Here is a 22,866-nt window from a genome sequence, read left to right on the forward strand (position 1 = left end):
ACCATTTCCTCCTCCAGGGGATCTTCCTGACTTAGGGATCAAACTCACGTCTCCTTCATTGGCAGGCAAATTCTTTATCACTGAGCCACCAGGGGTATAAGATAATTATTCATATAATCAATTTATTAATGTATACTATAAGTTCAAATAATTTTATTATCAGTGTTTATGGCAAAGTGTGCATTCATTTTGGTATATACTTTTAGGTTGTTGGTACCTTGAAACAATGAAAAGTATAAGTCCAATACATACAAACATTCAAGTCGTGAACTTTCAAAGATGCATGTGTTTGCATACCCAATCATGTAAGTTTATTTATTGTCACAAGAGTTCATCCTCTGTAAATGATTGTACTCTACTGTAAAGTACTGTATAGAGTACCGTAGTGTGGTATCTTTATTTCAATCCCAAGATTCCAGAAGCAAATATAAAAGCAATGATAGTGTAGCTGGTACCGTACTTCCCAGACAACACTGGTTCATTTTTTTCAAGAGTGTGGATAGAATTGAATCTAGCAAGGAACCAGAACCTGGGCCATCAATGTCAGACATAAATGGACTGCAGCTTGTCCTCCGTCTCCTATTGCTGATGATCCTTCAGCTTTACCATTTCCCACCTCTTCCATTCAGTACCTATTCTCGTCTATTTACATGAAGCCAGGCCAGCATCTGTATGACAGCTGTTGTACCATACTAATGTACTTTTCAAGGCACTGTACTATAACTTTAAAAATGGTTATTTTTAATGTTTTTGTTTGTTTTTAAATTTATTTATGTTAAATGGAGGATAATTGCTTTACAATATTGTGATGGTTTTTGCCATACACCAGCATGAATCAGCCCTAGGCATACATGTGACCCCGCCTCCTGAGCTCCCCCATCACTTCCTTCCTCCCCCCATCCCTCCAGGTTGTCACAGAGTACCTGCTTTGGGTTTCCTGTGTCATACATCAAACACCTACTAATGTTCATTTTTTATGTTTTATTTGTGGGAAAAGTATTATAAACCTACTGCAGTATAATATTATATAGCTGATTATGTTAGTTGGTTACCTAAGCTAATTTTGTTGGACTTACAAAAAAATTGGACTTACGAATGTGCTCTTGGAACAAAATCCATTCATGTATAGGGGACTTACAGGAATAGAAATAACACTGAGGCTAGAAGACCGCTGGTATCTGAATAAATTATATCTTACACCATTATTATTTTGGGTCTGCGGAGATAGAAATCATTGTCTGCTTAATTTTGTAGATACCTACTCAGGAGATTCATGTCAGAGTTAATCAAACACTGCTTTTGATGTATGATTTGACTTTGTTAAATCAACAACCTATTCTCAAGCAAGTAACATAGTTCAATATCATTTGAGCCAGGAAATACAAGGTAGCTGTTTCATTACAGGTAATTTGCATTATTCATATAAGTGCTTAAACCTACACTCAGAGGCTTAACTTTTACCCCTTTGTTCACATCAAGTGCATAAAATTATGAGTTGTGTAAAGAAGAGAGTTCATAGAGTTAGTTGATAACTAACTGAAATAATGGATCCCTTTTGGGAAGTGCCTAGCTTCATGCATCTCTTAGATGGCAGGCACCAATTTGCTAAAATTGAAATTAAATTGAATATATATATATATATATGTGTGTGTGTGTGTGTGTGTGTGTGTGTATGTATGTATGTATGCATGTATGTATATATAAAGTTTGCCTAATTAGGTCCACAGGGTGGTGCAGCGTCTGGATTTGAAGCCCAGCAGTTGTAAAGAGATTTTACAAAAAGGAAAGACCTGGGTTCCTCTGCCAGTGTCTGGGGGAAGCTCTGAGGCTGCAACTTGAGCCCAGAACATAATTGCTCCCTCCACAGGAACAAGAGCCACTAGGAATAGGAGCATACACTATTCCTGCATCTTGCGCGGTGTCTATAAGCTTTTCATGCAGAAAGCATACTGTTTTACTAAGCTGAGCTATTTTCCTATTTATGTCTATGAACAAGGACAGAAAAAAAAGATGGAACTAATGATCTGAATGAATATATTTGCTGCATATTTCAATTTTGCACTATTAAGAAAATTAAAAGCTACATTATTTGTAAGTGTGCTGTGTAATACAGATTTCCTAGGTTGTGCTTGAGAGATTTTGTCTATTCAAAATGATCTGCTTGCCCAAAAGAAATTTTGATACTTCACAAACTCTTTTGTTATATTGAGCATTCACCATTCATTGAAACTTACCTTGACCTTATAATAACTTGGTGAAGATGCCAGCATGCATACTCTTAGTCTATACATATAAAAATAATAGATCTTGCTGGAAAGGCATGTTTTAACTCAGATCCATCTGTGACAGCTGCTATGATTACAAGTTATCCCCACTTAGATTCCCAAAATCTAACAAACTCCAAATAAAATTTAACAGCATTAAAATTCAAAGTCGAGATGAGGGCCAAGATGATAGTTCAATCACATAGCATTCATGTAGGAGACATAGTGAAAGTTGAAAATATGTGAACATCAAGTGCCTTTATAATTCTTTATAGATTTCATGAGGCACCGGAAGATGTGAAAATATGCTACCTTAGTTCATTTCCTCACCACCATGACTGAGCTGCCCCATTCTTGGCATTGTTAAGGAGTTGGACTCCCTAATATTTTAAGGATACTATTGATGAGGATTCCCTGAATACACTTAAAATTTGCACACTTTAGTGACAAATCTCACTTTGTATATTATCAGCCATATGAAAGTGACATATAAATCATTCTATCTGAGGTCACATGCTCTCAAAAGATATGCTATGGTGTGCTTTACATCTGATACTTTTGCAGTTAACATAAATCAGCAAGAAAAAAGTGTCCTTAACAAATCTGGAAGTATATGTTTTAAAATAGTTGTGATTTTTAAAATACTTAAATGTAGATTTTAGATGGATATATTTGTCAGAGGTTCTGTATATTTTCATGTCAAAATCAGCAATCTAAGAAGTTTGACATATTGAGTTAGGCTATGAGCTCCGATTTGGGTAGCTTATCTTCCAAATAGTTTGAGAACAGAACTATCTTCAATTTATGCTTCAGGTTTTAAAATAGATTATTATGATGTATTCAATCAAGTTGATATTGTATTGCTTATGTTAGAGATAATTGCTTAATGTGGCTTTGTTTTAATTTATATTTTTGTTTATCATACATTGATATCAAACACAAGTTCAATATGTGGAGATTTTCTGAAAGGTTTTATTCAGTAGAACTTAACACTGGGCAGAACATCATGCTAGGATGATGGGGACATGGATCACAGCAAAAATAAAATCCAGGGTGATGATGGGTTATTTTATTTGAATCACAAAAAGTTTTCTCTTTGTATAACATGTTAAAATTTCTTAACCAAAGCATTCAAAGTTTTATCATATCAATGATATGGACAAGACTGTCACAAAATTTAAGAAATGATTTAATAAAATTAACAAACATACTGATTTGATAGAATGCATTACTACTTTCTTAAGAGAAAAAAAATGACCTTTTTCAGAGCTCTCATAGATGGTCTATACTATAAACATGGTATAAACAGGGAAACTTATTCATGAGAAGAAAGTTCAGTGAATTTAAAAGTTCTCATACCGACTGTGCTGCACTCTATGCTGAGTCGCTTCGGTTGTGTCCAACTCGTTGCAATCCTATGGATCATATTCTGCCACACTCCTCCTCTCGTGGGATTCTCCAAGCAAGAATACTGGAGTGCATTATCATTTCCTTCTCCTGGGGATCTTCCCAAACCAGGGATGGAACCAGAATCTCTTATGTCTCCTGCATTGGCAGGCGTGTTCTTTACCACTAGCACCACCTGAGAAGCCCAAAGTTGATTAGTACAGACTTATACAAAAGCATGATTAAAAAAAAAAAAAAAATTCTATTTTCCTCCTATCACACAATTACATATTTTTCTTTCTGTATTTTGAACATATTTTACTTTGATAATTATTCTAAATTAAACCTACATATGTGTGTGTGTGTGCCTAGTCACTCAGTCATGTCTGACTGTTGGCTTCCCCATGGATGCATCATGCCAGGCTCCTCTGATAATTGAGTTCTCCAGGCAAGAATACTGAAGTAGGCCGCCATTCCCTTCTCCAGGGGATCTTTGCAACCCAGAAACTGAACCCAAGTCTCCTGCATTGAAGGAGGATTCTTTACCAGCTAAGCCACCAGGGAAACCCCAAACCTACATATATGCACATAATTTATATTTATTCCAAAATGAAGTGCATATATATATATATATATATATATATATATATATGAAACATATATATAATACACATATATAATAAACATATGTATAAACACACATATAATTTATTAGTCATTCTCAACTGAGCAATTTATTGACCTAAATATCTACCATGTATCTGACACTGAACTTGTCACTTGTGGCATATGAGTAAGCATAGTAGGGCATCGCAGAGGCTTTATTTTCTATGTTGATGAGAAGAGTATAAAAAAGTTTCTAAAAGATTTTTTTTTTTTTGCAATCAAGAAATATTCTGCAACAATTTCCATTGTTACAATTCCTATTATTACATAGTCAAATTTTTTCTACATTCAGTATATCATTATTTCATAGGCATATATGTAATAAATGCTAAAATAATTAGACAACATATAAAAATCTAAACCTTTTGAGTTTAAGACTTGACCATTAAATTATAGTCAATTGATTTGCACACACAAAATACTGAAAGTTTGTATAAGTGAAGAGGTAGAGTTCTGACTTCAGAGGACATCCTTTAATGTTAAAGGGGAAATGACAAATGTATTCAAAACTTTTAATACCAGTCCAAAATTTATGTAACAATTCAAAAACATCATATGAGAAATTATTTTGACCATATGTATTACAGGGATATAATAAATTCAGGACACAAGATAGTGTGGCTTTTGTGGAGGAACTTGACAATTACAATAGCAGTATTTATAAAGGTAGAGAGGAAGTTACTGGATATTATAGACAAGCAATCCATATAAGTTGGAAATGACATAATATGTTTCAAGTGTGGGGCAAGCTACAGAAAGTATTTTTCTGTCAGCAATTTTCTAATAAGTATATTGATTCTTTGCTTAAGTTTATCTTTAAATAATTGTAAAGAGACTTATAAGAATCATGATAGCCCACCTTACTCTATATCAGGCACTCTTCTTATTGTTTTATTTAGATATTGAGTCATTGATCTAGATGTCTACAGCCCTATCTTGCTTTATTCCCAAAAAGGACATGTGAGGCACAGAGAGATAAGTTGACTTGTCCCAGACTACCAGTTTACTAATTAATTACAGTAGATTATATTTTTAACCTGGGCTTTCCTAGATGGCTCAGTGGTAAAGAATTTGCTTGCCAAGGCGCAGGATGTAGGAGACGCAGGTTCGATCTCTGGGTTGGGAAGATACCTTGGAGAAGGGAATGGCAACCCATTCCAGTATTCTTGCCTGGAGAATCCCATGGACAGAGGAGCCTGGAGCCTGGCAGGCTACAATCCCTGAAGTTGCAAAAAGTTGGAGATGACTGACTGACTGAACACATGCAGACACACACACACACACACACACACACACACACATTTTAAAACCAGATATCTGATTCCAGTTACTTCATTCTGGATATTTCTATTTCACCCTAAATTCACTTTGAAAAATTGCAGGTCTTTTAAAGACAAAAGAATATTGCCCTTACTATTGTCTTTGTCAAATTCACATGTTAGTATGGCATATTAGTTTTGTAAGTTCACAAGTTTGTGTTTGCCTAGGTTCCTATAAAGGTAAATGATCTAATATATTGAAAGTGCTTACCACAGTGCCAGTCATGATATATTACAAACATTTGACAAATAAGAGTTAAATAAATTATAAAATAGTAGAAGTAGTAACAGGAAGGGAGAATAATATTGAGGTCATAAGATAATTTTGAACACTTCTACTTACTGTGTGCTAAGCATTATTTTAAACTGAGGCACAAGGAGGTTGAATATATTTCTCAACTTCATGCAGCTCTGATGTCCAAACTCATGCACACTGCTATTTAGCAAATTTGCATTTATGGTGATGTGAGTCAGTAATCTTCAGCCCGAGGAAGCCCCTTCTCCTAGGAATCAAGCCAGAGTGAGGTAAGTAGGCTCTATTCAAGTCACACCCATTCCTCCTTGTTCATTCAAGCTCATGGCTGTATGAACTTTTGCGAGTGACAGGTATGTTTATTGTAACAGGGAGGTTACATGTTAAACGCAGTCAACATTTGATTATGTTGGATTTTCAAAAATAATTATGCTTATTCCAAACACTGGCACAGAAAAGTAAATTCCAAAATGCTTCTGAAATTGTATTTCTATTAATTTTGTCTTTAGATTCAGGCTTATTTATTGGGTTAGAATGGGCTTCCCCTGTGGCACTAGTGGTAAAGAAACTGCCTGCCAATACAGGAGACATAAGAGATGTGGGTTTGATCCCTGGATCAGGAAGATCTCCTGGAGGAGGGCCTGACAACGTCAAATATTCAACCCCAAGATTACCAAAGTATTCTTGCCTGAGGCATCCCAAAGACAGAGGAGCTGATAGGCTACAGTCCATAGGGTCTCACAGAGTCAGACACAACTGAAGCAACCTTGCATGCACACACAATGGATTAGAATATCTCTGACTCATAACTACTCAAAAAAATGTTTTGCATGTCTTTGAAGGGGGTTAAAAGAAAGTTCCACAATGAAGCCTGAAAATTGTACTTTCACTCTCTAGTGTAGATAGATGATAGATGGATAGCTAGCTAGCTAGCTAGATATGTAAGTGTGTATTTGCAGAGTGTTCATATATTTACAGCATTTACATGTATGCACATATCTTAATTTATATTTACTGAAAATTTGCACAGACTTTTTTGCACAGCGTTCCCATATTCTCACAATTAATTTCTACTATTATTTTATTTTACATTAGTATAATACATTTATTACAGTTAATGAGTCAATGTTAACACATTATTATTAACTAAAGTCTATACTTCATTCAAAATGTGGTCCACTGGAGAAGGGAATGGCAAACCACTTTAGTATTCTTACCTTGAGAACCCCATGAACTGTATGAAAACACAAAAAGATAGGACACTGAAAGATGAACTCCCCAGGTCAGTAGGTGTCCAATATGCTATTGGAGATCAGTGGAGAAATAACTCCACAAAGAATGAAGGGATGGAGCCAAAGCAAAAACAACACCCAGTTGTGGATGTGACTGGTGATGGAAGCAAAGTCCGATGCTGTAAAGAGCAATACTTCAAAGGAACCCGGAATGTTAGGTCCGTGAATCAAGGCAAATTGGAAGAGGTCACACAGGAGATGGCAAGAGTCAGTCAGTCAGTACAGTTGCTCAGTAGTGTCCAACTCTTTGAGACCCCATGGATTGGAGTATACCAGGGCTCCCTGTCTGTAACCAACTTCTGTAGTTTACCCAAACTAATGTCCATTGAGTCGGCGATGCTTTCCAACTATCTCATCCTCTCTCGGCACCTTCTCCACCTCGCTTCAGTCTTACCCAGCATCAGGGTCTTTTCCAATGAGTCAGTTCTTTGCATCAGGTGACCAAAGTATTGGAGTTTCAGCTTCAACATCAGTCCTTCCAAAGAAAACTCAGGACTGAAATCCTTTAAGGTGGACTGGTTTGATCTCCTTACAGTCCAAGGGGCTCTCAAAAGTCTTCTCCAACACCACAGTTCAAAAGCATTAACTCTTTGGTGCACAGCTTTCTTTATAGTCCAACTCTCACTTCCATACATGGCTACTGGAAAAAACCATAGCCATGACTAGATAGACTTTTGCTGGAAAATTAATGTCTCTGCTTTTTAATATGTTGTCTATGTTAGCCATAGCTTTTCTTTCAAGGAGTAAGCATCTTTTAATTTCATGGCTGCAATCACCATCTGCAGTTATTTTGGGGCCCCCCAAAAATAAAGTCTGTGATTGTTTCCACTGTTTCCTCATATATTTGCCATTAAGTGATGGGACTGGATGCCATGATCTTAGTTTTCTGAATGTTGAGCTTTAAGCCAACTTTTTCAGTCTCCTCTTTCATCTCAACATTTTAGGAATCAGGGAATTAAAATGGACTGCAATGGGTGAATTTAATTCCGATGACCATTACATCTACTACTGTGGGCAAGAAAATCTTAAGAAATGGAGTAGCCATCATAGTCAACAATAAAATCAGAAATACAGTACTTGGATGCAATATAAAAAATGACAGAATGATCTGTTTGTTTCTGAGGCAAACCATTCAATATGACAGAAATCCAAGTCTATGCCCAGCCAGTAATGCTGAAGAAGCTGAAGTTGAATGGTTCTATGAAGACCTATAAGACCTTCTAGAACTAACACACTCAAACAATGTCCTTTTCGTTATAGGGGACTGGAATGCAAAAGTAGGAAGTCACAAAACACCTGGAGTAACAGGCAAATTTGGCCTTGGAGTACATAATTAAGCAGGGCAAAGGCTAATAGAGTTTTGCCAAAAGAACACACTGGTCATAGTAAACACCCTCTTCCAACAACACAAGAGAAGACTCTCCACATGGACATCACCAGATGGTCAACGCCAAAATCAGATTGATTATATTCTTTGCAGCTGAAGATGGAGAAGCCTTATACAGTCAGCACAAACAAGACTGGGATCTGACTATGGCTCGGATCATGAACTCCTTATTGCCAAAATTGGACTTAAATTGAAGAAAGTAGGGAAAACCACCAGACTATTCAGGTATGACCTAAATCAAATCCCTAATGATTATACAGTGGAAGTGAGAAATAGATTTATGGGACTAGATCTGACAGACAGAGTGCCTCAAGAACTATAGACAAAGATTTGTGACATTGTACAGGAGACAGGAGCAAGACCATCCCCAAGAAAAAGAAATACAAGAAGCAAAATGGCTGTCTTAGGAGGCCTTACAAATAGCTGTGAAAAGAAGAGAAGCAAAAAGCAAAAGACAAAAGGAAAGATATATCCATTTGAAGGCAGAGTTCCAAAGAATAGCAAGGAGAGATAAGAAAGCCTTCCTCAGTGACCAAGGCAAAAAAATAGAGGAAACAACAGAATGGGCAAAACTAAAGATCTCTTCAAGAAAACTAGAGATACCATGGGAATATTTCATGCAAAACTGGGTTCAGTAAAGGACAGAAATTGTATGAACCTAAGAGAAGCAGAAGATATTAAGAAGAGGTGACAGGAATACACAAAAGAACTATACAAAAATTGTCTTCACATCCAGATAATCATGATGGTGTGATCACTCACCTAGAGTCAGACATCCTGGAATGTGAAGTCAAAAAGGCCTTAGGAGGGATCACTATGAATAAAGCTAGTGGAGGTGCTGGAATTCCATTTGAGCTTTTTTCAAATCCTAAAAGATGAAGCTGTGAAAGTGCTGCACTCAATATGCCAGCAAATTTGCAAATGCAGCAGTGGCCACAGGACTGGAAAAAGTCAGTTTTCATCCCATTCCAAAAGAAAGGCAATGCCAAAGAATTATCAAACTAACACACACTTGCACTCATCTTACACACTAGTAAAATAATGCCCAAAATTCTCCAAGCCAGGCTTCAACAATATGTGAACCATGAACTTCCAGATGTTCAAGCTGGTTTTAGAAAAGGCAGAGGAACCAGAAATCAAATTGCCAAAATCTGCTGGATCATCAAAAAAGCAAGAGAGTTGCAGAAAAATATCTATTTCTGTTTTAGACTGTGTGGATCACAATAAATTATGGAAAATTCTGAAAGAGATGGGAATACCAGACCACCTAACCTACCTCTTGAGAAACCTGTGTGCAGGTCAGGATGCAACAGTTAGAACTGGACATGGATAGCAGACTGGTTCCAAATAGAAAAAGGAGTAGGTCAATGCTGTATATTTTCACTGTGCTTATTTAACTTATATGCAGAGTACATCATGAGAAACTCTGGGCTGGATGAAGTTCAATGTGGGATCAAGATTGCCAAGACAAATATCAATACCGTCAGATATGCAGATGACACCACCCTTATGGCAGAAAGTGAAGAGGAACTAAAGAGCCTCTTAATGAAAGTGAAAGAGGATAGTGAAATATTTGGATTAAAGCTCGACATTAGAAAGCAAAGATCATGGCATCTGGTCCCATCACTTCATGGCAAATAGATGGAGGAACAGTGGAAACAGTGCCAGACTTTAACATTTTGGGCTCCAAAATCAATGCAGATGCTGATTGCAGCCATGAAATTAAAAGATGCTTACTCCTCAGAAGGAAAGTTATGACCAACCTAGACAGCATATTAAAAAGCAGAGACATTACTTTGTCAACAAAGTTCCGTGTAGTTAAGGCTATGAAGTTAAGACTTCTTCCAGTAGTCATGCATGGATGTAAGAGTTGGACTATAAAGAAAGCTGACTGCCGAAGAATTGATGCTTTTGAACTGTGGTGTTGGAGAAGACTCTTGAGAGTCCCTTGGACTGCAAGGAGATCCAACCAGTCCATCCTAAAGGAAATCGGTCTTGAATATTCATTGGAAGGACTGATGTTGAAGCTGAAACACAAATATTTTGGCCACCTGATGGGAAGAACTGATTCATCTGAAAAAGCCCTGATGCTGGGAAAGAATGAGGATGGGAGGAGTAAGGGATGACAGAGGATGAGATCATTGGATGGCATCACTGACTCGATGGACATGAGGCTGAGTAAACTCTGGGAATTGGTGATGGACAGAGAGGCCTGAAGTGGGGCAGTCCATGGGGTCTCAAAGAGTAGGATATGACTGAGCGACTGAACTGACTGACTAACTGATACTTCATTGAAATTTACTTAGTTTTTATCTAATATTGATTTTGTGTTCCAGGATCTCGTACAAGATACCATGCTACAGTGAGTCTCTTGTCTGTGACAATTTCTAAGGTTTAATCTCCTTTTTTCTTTTGCAAATTAATTGACGGAAGATTGATACACAAACAGTTCGGTATATTTAATATATATAATTGAATTAGTTTAGAGAAAAGTATACTTCTGTTAAACAATCAACACAGTCTTTTAAATTATATTTATCACCTCTAAAAATTTCCATTCATCATTTTTATTTTTACTATTATTATCAGCATTGTTACTCATGATGAAAACACAACATAGGATACATATTATGCTGTATTTGTCCTTCTGTATTTGGCTTATTTCAGTTAGCAAAATGACATCTTAGTTTATATTGTAACATATGGCAGGATTTTTCTTTTCATGACTGAATAATATTCCACTGTATGTATATACAACATTTTCTTTATCCATTCATATTTTGACAGACAGTTATGTTTCCTTATCCTGCCTATTGTGAATAATGTTGCAATGGATATGGAAGTACAGACGTCACTTCAAATCTTGATTTCAATTCCTTTGAATACATATCCAAATGTGGACTTACAAGAAATTTTTTGAGGAACCATTGTATGATTTTCCATATTGGCTGTACCAATAAACATACATATCAACAGTGTATAAGGGTTCCAATTTCTTCATATCTTCATCAATACAATGCTAACTTTTTGTTTTGTTCTGATTTTGGTGCTAGCCAGAATGACAGATGTGAGATAAATTCTGTGTGTGTTTTTATAATTAATTATTTTTTATTGAAGCATAATTATTTGGATTTGCATTACCTTGACTATTAGTGATATTTAGAACCTTCTCATGTGCTTGTTGCCCATAAGTATGCTTTATTTGGAGTAATATCTACTCAGTCACTTTTCCTATTCTAACTGGGTTATTTGGTTGTTTACTTTGTTTACTATTTATTTGTGGGAAAACCTTATATATTTTGGATGTTGACTGTTTATCATAAGTATGGTTGCAGTTATCTTCTCCCAATCCATAAGTTGTCATTTCAATTTGTTGATTGTTTTCTTTGTCAAGCAGAAACTTCTTAGATCAATATAATCCTACTTTTCTATTTTTGCTTTTTCTTGTTCTTTTGGTGTCATATCCAATAAATCATTGCCAAAGCCAATGTCAAAAAGGTTTTCCCCATGTCTACTTCCAGGAGTTTTACAATTTTAAGACTTATGTTTAAACCTTTAGTTCATGTTGAGCTAACTGTGTCTATAGTATAAGGATCCAATTTTATTATTTTGCATGTGCATATCTAGTTTTTCTGGTACCTTTTATTCAAGAAACTATCCTTTGCCCATTGTGTATCCTTGGTATTTTCATTGAGCATCATTTGACTGTATGTATATGAGGTCTTTTCAAGTCTATTTATTCTATTTCATCCATCTATATACCTGTTTTTATGGTATTACTATATTGTTTCTATTATTATAACTTTGTAATGTACTTTGGAACCAGAAGAGTGATACCACCAGGTTTGTTTGTATTGCTTAAAATTGCTTTGTTATTTGGCTTTTTTTGTAATTACCTATGAAATTTGGAAGTGGTTCTTCTATTTATCTAAAAAAATGCCATTGAAACTTTGATATGGATGGAATTGAATCTGTAGATTGCTTTGGGTAGTGTGAACATTTTAAAAATACTAATTATCATTAATAACTAATACTTAACTTTTAAATTTTAACTATTAATAAATATGAGCATGTGATGTCTTTCCATTTATTTGTGTCTAATTTCTTTCATCAATATTTTATATTTTTCAGTGTAAAAGACATTATATCTTTGGTTGATTCCTAAATGTTTTATTATTTTTGATTCTATAGTAATTGGATTTGTTTCCTTAATTTTATTTGCTGATTGCTCATTGTCATTGTATGGAAAAAAACTGGTTTTATTAAATTGATTTGTACCCTGTACTATATTGAATAGGAGAGGTGAGTGTGGATATCTTTGTCTTGCTATAAACCTTAGAGAAAAGGCTTTTTTTTTTTTCACCATTAAGTGTAATGTTAACTGTAGGTTTTCATATACAGCCTTTTGAGTGTTATAGTTAAGTTCCTTCTATGCCTAATTTGTTAAGAGCTTTTATCGTGAAAGGGTGTTGAATTTTTGTCAAATGTTTCTTCTGTATCAACACAATCATGTAGCTTTTATCCTTCATTCTATTGTTGGTGTATCACACTGACTGATTTAGGGATCTTGACCCATCCGGCACATCCTGTGTCCCAGGAATAAATCCCAACTGGTCTATTAAATGACCCTTTTAATGTCTTATTGAATTTAGTTTTCTAAAATCTGTTGCGGAGTTTTTCACTCAGGTATATCAAGGATATTGTATAGTAGTTATCTTTTGTGATGTTATCATTAAGCTTTGGTTTCCAGGTGACACAGGATTTATAATGTAAGTCTTGAAGTGTTCTTCTTCAACTATTTTTGGATAGATTTTAAAAAGGGTTGGCATCAATTCTTCTTTAAATGTTTGGTAAAATTCACCTGTGGAGTCATCTTGTCCTGGGCTTTTCATTGTTGGGAGATTTTGCTTAATGATTTGATCTCCTTTTTCATTCTTGATCTGTCCAGGCTTTCTATTTATTCTTGATTCAGTCTTGGTAGATTGTATGTTTCTATAAATTTATCTGTTTCATTCCAATTGTCTAATGTGCGGGTGTATAATTATTCATAATAGCCCTTATATGTATATTTTTAAAGTTTGTTTTGTTTTGTGGTATCAGTTGTAATGTATCTGCTTTCATTTTTAATTTCATTTCTGTGAGTCTCTTCTCCTTTTTTCTTGGTCAGTCTTGCTAAGGTTTGTTGATTTGATCATCTTTTCAAAAACATAACTCAGTTTTTTGTTCTTATCTATTGTCTATAAAGCTTCCTTTTATTTATTTCTGCTCCAATTAAATAATTTCCTTTCTTCTGAATACTTTGGGCTTAGCTCAATCTTTTGCTACTTTCTTGAGATTGTTCAGTTAAGTTTCTTTCTTTTTTTTTAATGTAGGTGTTTATAGCTATAAACTTCTCTCTTAATGTTGCTTCTGCTGTCCTATAAATGTTGGTATTTTGTGTCTTTATTTTTGTTTGTGTTGAGATTTTTAGATTTTTTTTACATTTACTTTTGATTTCTTCTTTGATCCAATGGTTATTTAAGAGTGTGTTGATTAATTTCCGTGTATTGCTGCTGTTGTTGTTTTCAATTTGTATGCTTTTTTTTTTTTCATTCTACTGTAGTCGAAAAAGATTCTTTGATTTTAGTCTTAAATTTGTTAACAAGTTATTAAAAAATCACACTGAAGAAAGTATAAAGACACTATGTATCATGACGAAGTGGGTTTTACTCCAGGAATGCATGACTGGCTCAACATATGAAAAACATTTGTCAAAATACAACACCTGTATGTCCTAGAAACTCACAGAAAACTGGAAATACAAGGGGATTTGCTCAACTTGAACAAATAAAGCAAAACAAAAACTTTCAAGTACAATATCATTGCTTAGGAATATGTAGTTATATTTGTATACATGGATTATATCAATACACAGGTATGAAAACCTCAATGTGGTAGTATAGATACATAAAATAAATGATAACATTAGATACTAGTAAAGACGTAGGATTAAAAAAATTCCTTTAATTTAAAAAAGTAATATAAGTTTATGATTGAGAAGGCCTGACCACTAAAAGTACATAAATAAAATGGGAGATGGGAGGAGCTGGTCACAATTATCAAGAGAAACATGGCAGGAAGTCATGGAGAAAGCAAGGAAGCAAGGAGAAAGAAATGGAAGAAGTCACTAATTTTGGTACATTCATGATGTGTTAAGCACCAAAACAGGTATTATGATTGCAACCCCCCATGTGAAGTTGGTTGGTGCACCTTCTGTTTTCTAGAGGACTCCAAATGACTTGCTGATCCTTTATGTCTTTCATTACTGAAAAAGTTTTCACAATCAAGTCTGACTAAAATAACATCAATGTGCTTATCTCCATGAAACATATAATCATTGACTCTCATAAAAAAGTCACTGCCTCCCTATCCCCTCATCAATCATCAGTATTGTTTAGATTCCTGTGTATGATTTTATCTATATGAGAGACACTAGGAATTATCATTTGTCTAGAAAAAGTGAATTCACTTGGGGAGAAAAAGGCCTTAAAACTTTACCATGAATAGGTGAAAGAACTGAAGAGATATAGCCTGCAGGAGATAAAATTAAGAATGGATGTTTGGGATTGAATTGCATCATTTTAAAATTATAATTTTTGAAATTCTAATCCTCAGTTCATCAGAAACAACCATATTTGGAAACAAGGTATTTAAAGAAGTAAGTAAATTAATATGAGGGCCTTAGACTGGAGCCCTAATCCAATATGACAGGTGACCTTATAAGAAGAGAAAAGTCAGATACAGAAAAAGACACCAGGGAAGTGTCCTGCATAAACAATGGTCATGTGAGGACAAAGCAGTAAGGAAGCAGCTGTCTGCACAGAAAGCAGAGAGGACTCAGAGGAAACCAGCTCTGTTGTCACCTTGATTTATAAATTCTATCATCAAGAACTATAAGAAATTCCAATTATATGTGTTAATATAAGATTTTTTTTTTCCTTTCTGACTACTTCACTATGTATGACACTCTCTAGGTCCATCCACATCTCTACAAATAATACTATATATATAGCCATTGTATACATTCCATTGCGTATATTAACACATGTTCTCTATTTATTCATCTGGCAATGGATAGGTTGTTTTCATGTACTGATTATTGTAAATAGTGCTGCAATGAATATTGGGATGCATGTATCTTTGAATTATGTTGTTCTCAGGGTATTTAGACATGAGTGGGATTGTAGGGTCATATAGTAGTTCTATGTTTAGATTATTATTTTTTTTTTTTCCTAAGAAATTTCCAACTGTTCTCTATGAGTGCTAAATTGATTCAATAGTATTCAATTCTTCGGGACCTTATGAACTGTAGCCTTCCAGGCTTCTCTGTCCATGGGATTTTCCGGGCAAAAATATTGGAGTGGATTACCATTTACTCCTTCATGGGATCTTCCTCACCCAGGGATCAAACCTGCACCTCTTATGTCTCCTGCATTGGCAGGTGTGCTCTTCACCACTAGTGCCACCTGGGAAGCCCTACTGTCCTCCAAGGTGGCTTTATCAATTTATAGTCCTACTAACAGTGCAACAGGTTTCTCTTTTCTCCAAACCCTCTCCAGCATTTACTGTTTGCAAATGTTTTCAAGATGGCCATTCTGATCATTGTGAGGTGATACCTCACGTAGTTTTGATCTGAATTTCTCTATTAGTGATGCTGAGCATCTTTTCATGTGCCTCTTGGCCATCTGTATGTCTTCTTTGGTAAAATGTCTATTAAGGCCTTCTGCCTTTTTTTTTTTTTTTTAATTAGGTTGTTTGTTTTCTTGATATTGAGTTCCATGGGCTATATTTTAGAGATTAGACCCTTTTCACTTGCTCAATTTCCAAATATTTTTCTCCCATTCTGAGGGTTGTCCTTTTGTTTGGCTTTGAAGGAGAAGAGGACAAATCGGGAGGTGAGGATTGACATATATACAGTATTGTGTGTAAAGCAGATAGCTAGTGGGAACCTGCTCTATAGCACAGGGAACCCAGTTCAGTGCTCTATGATGACCTAGATAAATGGGATGGGGTGGGAGGTCCAAGACAGAACGAATCTACACGTATTCAGTTCAGGTCAGTTCAGTTCAGTAGCTCAGTTGTGTCCGACTCTTCACAACCCCATGAATCACAGCATACTAGGCCTCCCTGTCCATCACAAACTCCCAGAGTTTACTCAAACTCATGCCCATCGAGTGGGTGATGCCATTCAACCATCTCATCCACTGTCGTCCCCTTCTCCTCCTGCCTCCAATCCATCCCAGCATCAGGGTCTTTTCCAATGAGTCAACTCTTTGCATCAGGTGGCCGAAGCACTGGAGTTTCAGCTTCAGCATCAGTCCTTCCAATGAACACCCAGGACTGATTTCCTTTAGGACTGACTGGTTGGATCTCCTTGCAGTCCAAGGGACTCTCAAGAGTCTTCTCCAACACCACAGTTCAGAAGCATCAATTTTTCGGCGCTCAGCTTTCTTCACAGTCCAACTCTCACATCCATACATGGCCACTGGAAAAACCGTAGCCTTGATCAGACGGACCTTTATATACATCTAATTCATTTTGTTGTAGAGCACAAACTAATGCAACATTGTAAAGCAATTATATCCAAACTAAGGGAAAAAATAGCTATGAGAAGATAGCTTTCTCTTTTTTAAGCAGCAGAGTCTTTGATTTTGTTATGGCACCCTTGGCTAAATAGCAAAGTAATACAGAGGAGATATGATAAAGTCAGTAAATATTTGAGATAGTGTTGTCATATTTGTTCTGAGTTTTCCCACAAGGGGAAAAAAAATGAGAAGCAAATGTTTCCAACAATGAATATTATGAAAATTATAATCTGGTTTTTAAAAATAAATTAGACGGGTTTTTTTTTTTGTTGTTTTTTGTTTTTTTTTAATTAGTAGCTCTTCTTTTTTTGTTACTTTAAATGGGAACAAAAAGGAAAATGCAAAGAAAAGTAAGAGTAAAGAAAACAATGAGGGAAGGAAAGAAAAAAACTCACTTAAGTGGCATCCTTTGTAGCACATTATGTGCTTCCATTATTGAATTAGGAATCTTAAAAGTCATCATTTTCTTGGAAGTGATTAAGTAAATATGTATTTGCCTTCATTTGCTGAACACTTGGAAGATGATTTGAAAAAAAAGCTAAAAATTATCTTCATGTTAATTCCAATTTTTTTTTTTTTTTTTGCTTTGTTTTCTTTAGATAAAATGGATGTTAAAGCTTTGTTAGTTCTAAAAAACTGAGGTTATATCTAATTCTTAGAGCCCAGTTCGCACTCACCTAAAAAACTATCTCCCTCTCACCAGTAATTACACACTTTCATTGTGTGTGACTTTTTATTGTGTGTGACCATCTAGCCCAATAGATGGACTAGTCAGTGGATCCTTGGTTTTTAGTGTTCTGGATACTGGGTTGGTTGACCCTTGTGTGATTTGCTTGGATTAAACATGTGAATTTTATGCTGGTGTCTGACATTGAATTGTATCAATGGATTCCTCTGTGCCTGATGCTGAATTCTGGACAATGTGAGTTCTAATATTTGTCTTGTCTTTTTCAGTCCTTCTGTGATCCATTGATGATTGTCTCACCCATGTTGGATTTTCTTCAGCTCTTACTGATTCTGACATAATATGGATTATATCTTTTATTTGATTTTTATTTATTCATTTGTTTTGTCTTGAGTGGTGAATTCAAGAGGCTCAGGCTGCAGGATCACTAAGCTCACACCACAACTAGGTTTTATACTGAAATTTTCTCAACATGATTTCTCTGAACATGTAGAAAATATGAAGATCTTTTATTTAAATCTCAAGCTCTCCCAGATCTCCTCTCTTTTGAGTAGTATCTCTCTCACACACACACACACCACATCATATTGTACATAAATCTACTTGGCCCAGATTGTAGCAAGAAAAGGACAGCCTTCAATAAAATTGCCTATCGGATAATCAAATGAAAATCCAGACAAAAACTCATCTGTTTTCCCTGATTTTCTCACTTCCTTCTCAGGATATCTTCCCTGGGTGTGCAGGTTTGTACATCCTCTAGGCTCACTACAATGATCAACTATTAGGTAAACAAATTTAAGCAAATTCAAAAATTTAAAAAGGAAATATAAGTCTTAAAGATCTGAAACATGGAAACAGTAGGGGACATCTTTGATATTATGCCAAGTTAACATATAAGATCAGAGACCCAAGATTTCCGAACTCCGAAATAATCACTGTATACAATAACATCTGTAATCACAAAAGTGGCTGACTGCAGTAAAATGAAAACTTTGAAAATTTAGAAATTTTAGCCAATAAAATATACAAATGCTCAGAATAGTTAACAACAACAACAAAAACTGACACAGAAGTGGGGAAGGAATTATAAATAAATAAATGAAGGGATCTCAAGAGGACAGGTAGATGCAGTGCTGCTGGGTGTCTGGATTATTTTTTTATGCATAAGGCAAATTTCAAGAGACTGCTTCGTCAATGTGTTTAATTTCTGGAAGAGACTTCAGGTTGATTAGTGTATCATAGTTTGAAACCTGTCAATGAAATCACAGAAAAAACATTTTTTTAATATCCTATTCTTGACCTATTTTCACATTTCAAAATATTCTTTATAATTCTTTGCGTACAACCTTCTTGAACTTAATAGTACTTTGAAATGTAATGCTTCTCCTTAGCTGGGAAGCTGAATTTTTACAGCTCTTCCTTCAAGCTGGTGTCTTGAGTAGTTCAGCATAATAAAATACATATGGAGCAATGGAAATGAACAATTTTTCAAAAGTTACAGATTTAGTTTTAAACTGTGAAGCTTTCTAAGATTTTCTAGTTTTAAAAAATATTAGACAGCATTCTTTATATTCCAAATCATTTTTACTATTAAATAGAGTTTCTTCTCCAGATTTTACAGAAAATAAAAGAAACAGTTATAAACTACTTTAACATTAAATTAATAGTCTAGAAAAATATGTATTTGAAATATGTTGTTGATAATAAATTTATACTTAATTATAATATAAAATTAGGCTTTCCTGTTGACTTAGACAGTAAAACATTTGCTGGCAATGTGGGAGACCAGGTTCAATCCTTGCAGTGGGAGGAATCTCTGGGACCAGAAGAATCCCTGGAGAAGGACATGGCAACCGCTCCAGTATTCTTGCCTGGAGAATCCCACGGACAGGTGGCACTGGTGGGCTACAGTCCTTGAGGTTGCAAAGAGGCAGACACGACAGCAATTAACACTTTCATAAAATAAAAAGACAATGCATTAAAACAAAGTAATTTTAATCTATTTATATCTTATTCACTAAAAATAACTAATATATTTTTAAAATTTAAATTGAGAATATTAAGATCTTTAATAAATAGTCAATATTATAATTTAACATTTTCTCAAATTAAACTCAGTTAAAGATTCATAATTTTGATAAATTCAATAAAAATATGTGTATATGTCTCTCTTTTACTTTTATTCTATGATTGATTTTTCTCTTGTATCATAAAGAATCTTTTAGAAAAAATGCAATCAGATTTGGCAAACTAATTTAATGTTCAAAACACTCATTTCTTTTAAATTATTGGGGTCAATCTGATTTTTCTATTCACTATCCTAGTGGGATTAATGTGTCAGTCAAATTTTGAGAGTTAATTTTATTATTGATATCAAACATGAAACACATACAATCAGGAGAGCTGGATCTGGGTTTTGTGGAACTAGCATATAATTTGTGGAAGTTCTTTTAAGGTTGAAATGATTCAAAATTAGAAATATGAGATTAGTACAAATGCAAATAATTATTTTATTCTGTGGAAATAGTTCACAAAAATAAGAATATTTAAACTTAGATAAAATCACAAGTATTTTCTTTACATTTATATATTTTCTCCCAGTAAGATTCTTCTTTCTCTACCATATCAGAACTCTGAAAATAATTCTACATTCCAACAATTCTGATAAAAATGCAAAATTAATTCTAAATTAATTATAATCAGTTAAAACCAATTTTAGTGAATTTTAAGATTAAGCCATGTTATATTAGGCTTAGGAGTAATTACAATACTTATATTGAATTCTTGGTGAATATATGTAGAAATTTTGTTAGTGGAATACTTGTTTCTTTGCATTATTTTGATACTTCAGAGGCAATTTGCATGGCTGTCTTTTGTTTAATGACTTTAAGAGATATACCTGGTGGCCCAGAGGTAAAGAACCTCCCTGCCAATGCAGGATACATGGGTTTGATCCTTAAGTTGGAAACATCTCATGAAGAAGGAAATGGCACCCAGTCTAGTATTCTTGTCTGATGGACTACAGTTCATGAGGTCTCAAAGATGTTGGATAAGACTTAGCAACTGAACAACAACAACAAGAGATGTCAGGTATTCTATAAAATAATCCTGATACGTAGGGTTGTATAAAATATGTGTGTTTACACACCAACATATTTGCTGTATATAGGATGGTTTCAAATGTATCCTGGTATCATAGAAAATCTATCAATTTTATTTTAGGAAATTTCAATTAAAAAGCAAAGAAAAATATGTGGCGTGTTTATGATTGTTTATTCCCCATTGCTGAGTATCTTTCTGACAGGAGAGAACATTCAAGTTGACAAAATCTTCCTAGGAACATAATCTTCTGCTTGCAATTTTACGTCTAAGGACTGGAAAAATTCCTGTGGGATATTTACTGTTTCCATACCTTTCAGACCTTATTTCTCCAATTCATAAATATGTGTGGTGTAGTCTATGGCCTATTCTCATCCCTACACAATTTCGTGTCCTCTACTTTCCTATTATGATGCTCAGTGAGTCCTCCTGGGAGCCGTCCCCTACCTGGACCTGGAGGGTTAGCAGTAACTATTTGCAAAATGGGAACTGCTAATGATATTTCACTGAAACCACATTAAGTTTCCCTTTTCCATATCACACACACACACACACACACACACACACACACACACAAAGTCTTGATACATTTCAATTCCAAGGGAAAATGGCAGAGTGAATACATTGGGGGTAGAAAGAGACAATAATCCTGACCAACTGAAGCTTTAAGCCATAGTGAGCCCACCAAAGAGCACCCCAATGTCTTGGGAAGAGCTCTAAGCAAAGGAGTGTCCTGAACCTTCTCCTCAATAACTCTTGTAAATCTAACTCTGATAGAGAAAACTGCAGCTCAATTCCAGAAAAATAAATGACCCAATCAAAAAATGGGCCAAAGATCTAAGCAGACATTTCTCCAAAGAAGACATACAGATGGCTAACAAACACATGAAAAGACGCTCAGCATCACTCATTATCAGAGAAATGCAAATCAAAACCTCAATGAGGTACCATTACACGCCAGTCAGAATGGCTGCTATCTAAAAGTCTACAAGCAATAAATGCTGGAGAGGGTGTGGAGAAAAGGGAATCCTCTTACACTGTTGGTGGGAATGCAAACTAGTACAGCCGCTATGGAGGACAGTGTGGAGATTCCTTAAAAAACTGGAACTAGAACTGCCATATGACCTAGCAATCCCACTCCTGGGCATACACACCAAGGAAACCAGAAGTGAAAGAGACACATGTACCCCAATGTTCATCACAGCACTGTTTATAATAACCAGGACATGGAAGCAACCTAGATGCCCATCAGCAGACGAATGGATAAGGAAGCTGTGGTACATAGACACAATGGAATACTACTCAACCATTAAAAAGAATACATTTGAATCAGTTCGAATGAGGTGGATGAAACTGGAGCCCATTATACAGAGTGAAGTAAGCCAGAAAGATAAAGACCAATACAGTATACTAACGCATATATATGGAATTTAAAATATGGTAATGATAACCCTATATGCAAAGCAGAAAAGGAGACGCAGATGTACAGAACAGACTTTTAGACTCTGTGGGAGAAGGAGAGGGTGGGATGTTCAGAGACAACAGCATTGAAACAAGTATACTATCAAGGGTGGAACAAATCACCAGCCCAGGTGGGATGCATGAGACAAGTGCTCAGGGCTGGTGCACTGGGAAGACCCAGAGGGGTGGGATGGGGAGGGAGGCGGGAGTGGGGATCGGGATGGGGAACACATGTAAATCCCTGGCTGATTCATGTCAATGTATGGCAAAAGCCACTACAATATTGTAAAGTAATCAGCCTCCAACTAATAAAAATAAATGGAAAAACAAACAAACAAAAAAAGAAACTAACACACACACACACAAAAGTGAGAAAACACATTCAGCAGTTTCCAGTGACTCTCAAATGCTGAGTTTTACACCAAAGCGA

At 35.3% G+C, this 22,866-nt stretch overlaps 1 long non-coding RNA gene across 1 annotated transcript in view; it reads right to left on the reverse strand.

The window, feature by feature from the left end:
- Nucleotides 1-9,131: 9,131 nt before the first annotated feature.
- Nucleotides 9,132-22,866, reverse strand: part of LOC122422801 — a 33,528-nt gene continuing 19,793 nt past the window's right edge. Inside the window, exon 3 of the long non-coding RNA XR_006263965.1 lies at nt 9,132-9,192. This is a non-coding gene — a long non-coding RNA (uncharacterized LOC122422801). The remainder of the gene's footprint in view (nt 9,193-22,866) is intronic.

The sequence above is a fragment of the Cervus canadensis genome, chromosome 20, assembly GCF_019320065.1.
Source record: "Cervus canadensis isolate Bull #8, Minnesota chromosome 20, ASM1932006v1, whole genome shotgun sequence".
Taxonomy (NCBI): Eukaryota; Metazoa; Chordata; class Mammalia; order Artiodactyla; family Cervidae; genus Cervus; species Cervus canadensis.